The sequence below is a fragment of the Cucurbita maxima genome, unplaced genomic scaffold (assembly GCF_002738345.1).
Source record: "Cucurbita maxima cultivar Rimu unplaced genomic scaffold, Cmax_1.0 Cma_Scf00087, whole genome shotgun sequence".
Classification (NCBI taxonomy): domain Eukaryota; kingdom Viridiplantae; phylum Streptophyta; class Magnoliopsida; order Cucurbitales; family Cucurbitaceae; genus Cucurbita; species Cucurbita maxima.
Window position 1 is genome coordinate 2,448 of NW_019272103.1, and position 2,012 is coordinate 4,459.

General features: G+C 35.1%; 1 long non-coding RNA gene across 1 annotated transcript in view; it reads left to right on the forward strand.

Moving 5' to 3' along the window:
• Positions 1–858: 858 nt before the first annotated feature.
• LOC111472800 overlaps positions 859–2,012 on the forward strand; it is a 5,305-nt gene continuing 4,151 nt past the window's right edge. Inside the window, exons 1-2 of the long non-coding RNA XR_002715488.1 lie at positions 859–936; positions 1,561–1,563. This is a non-coding gene — a long non-coding RNA (uncharacterized LOC111472800). The remainder of the gene's footprint in view (positions 937–1,560; positions 1,564–2,012) is intronic.

Consider the following 2,012-nt stretch of genomic DNA (forward strand, 5'->3'; position numbering starts at 1 on the left):
GGGCTGTCGCGATGGTTCTAAAAGACGAGTAAATTTTTTGTGAAATAAACAAAAGAATTTAAAAAATTATATTTACATAATATCAAAATAAAGTTTATACATAAGTATTTAAAACATAAAATAAGGAACAAGCACAAAATATTTTAAAACAAATGGGTTGAGGACAACGAGTGAGGTTTGTCTATGGCACCTACTTCAGAGTCTGCTCCTGACCTTGACAAACTCTTTATTACCTAAAAAAATGGAGAATAAAGAACGAGACAAAGACTCTGTAAGTAGCCTACTTGTAGGTTCTTAATTGTGTCCTTAATATTCTAGGGTACCACATTATTTGTTGTTGTCTTGTTCTTGTTCTTGTTATTGTTGTAAGTACTTAAGTTCTCCAATTCTTGTTCTTGACTTGGGGTTCTTATCTTGATTATCCTGCGGACCTTAGTCCCTAGATTATGAAACGTTGGTTATCCTTTAAGGGCCATAGTACATGGTTCTTGGTTCTTGGTTCTTGTTCTTAGAACTTGGATCTTAATCCTTGTTCTAGACCTTGATCTTTCTCTTGTTCCTGGTACTTTCTTTGTTGTTGTTTTGTTATTGATTCGTTCTCCAAGACACTCCCCCTAGGATTTACGGCATTAGCTATGCACCTAACAATCCTGTGTCCAAGGCTTCATGCGTTCCAAGCGATACAGTTGATGGTGTTCATATAACACATGCAGAAGCAATTTGGATCTAAGTAAATTAGCTAGCATGTTCAAAAGCATTAAAACTAAATGAGTTTGAATACTAACCTTTTGTCGCTCAAGTTTTTTTTTTCCTTACGAACCGGTTTCGAACCACCACTAGTGTCTTCTCCACTATTCCCCGACCTTAGAACGGAATTGTGGAATCTAGTGAGTGACTAAACTTGGGAGGGATTTAGTATATATGAAGAGAGAGTTTGTGATTTTTTTTTTTTGGGAAGGTTTTGCCCTTGGAAGACCTTCCATGTACCATGATCACTCTATTTATAGAGTCATATTTGCATGTTCATGCAAATTTGAGATCACCAAATTTTGATACTCAAAATTCCACTCAAATGTTTGGGATTATGTGGCAAGCATGCAAGATTGAGTTCACCAAATTTTTGACACTCAACATTCCACTAAAAATTGTGGGGTTTATTTGGCAAGCATGCAAGTTTGGTTAAACCAAATTTTGACACCTCAAAATTCCACCAACTCAAACATGGATTTTTCCATTAAATGAAGTCAAATTTTGATTCAACTATTAATTTCANTTTTCAAATTAAAGTAATATTAAATGATTAATTAAACTATTTAATTAATATTTAATATTAATTCAAATGCAAATCCCAATCAATTCCGACACATATTTGATTAAGATATTTAAATCTTATTTAAATAGATTTAAATATCTCAGATTCTTTCTTTTTGTTTAAGTCGTAAATAAAACAAAAAATGTGGTTAAATATATGGAATATATAATTCGTTAACTACTAGGACACTCCACTATAGCCTAGTAGTTGCACTCCCCTCACTGTATGAACTACTAGGACATTCACAGGTTGTTCGTAACTAGAGCTGGGTCAATTACCATTTTACCCTTGAAGTTACTTCTTGTTTCTTATGTCTCACTGATCCCCTAATGAACAATTTGTTTGTGGTTTAACAAGTAAACCGAATCCCTCTCAGGCCAATGAGAGGGTGGGGCCCCTTGTTCAAGACCTAGAGTCAATGCTTAAGGGAACTACCTCTCTTCTATCCTTAAAAGTGGGTAGGAGTGAATTCCATCTTGCACCCCACGTCTCCAGCCATTTATCCAATCTTACCCCTGAAATGGAAGGCCTATTGAGTCGGCAAACTTGAGCCACTCTCACCTATGCAAATCTAAGTATAATTCTGAATAAACAGGAGTTCATGGTTAGCTCAGGATTAAAATCGAGTTACCTAGGTCATCGAATGAAAAGAAAATCAGTAAGCGACATTATAAAGTGAGAGTGATTTTCTTCATGCTCC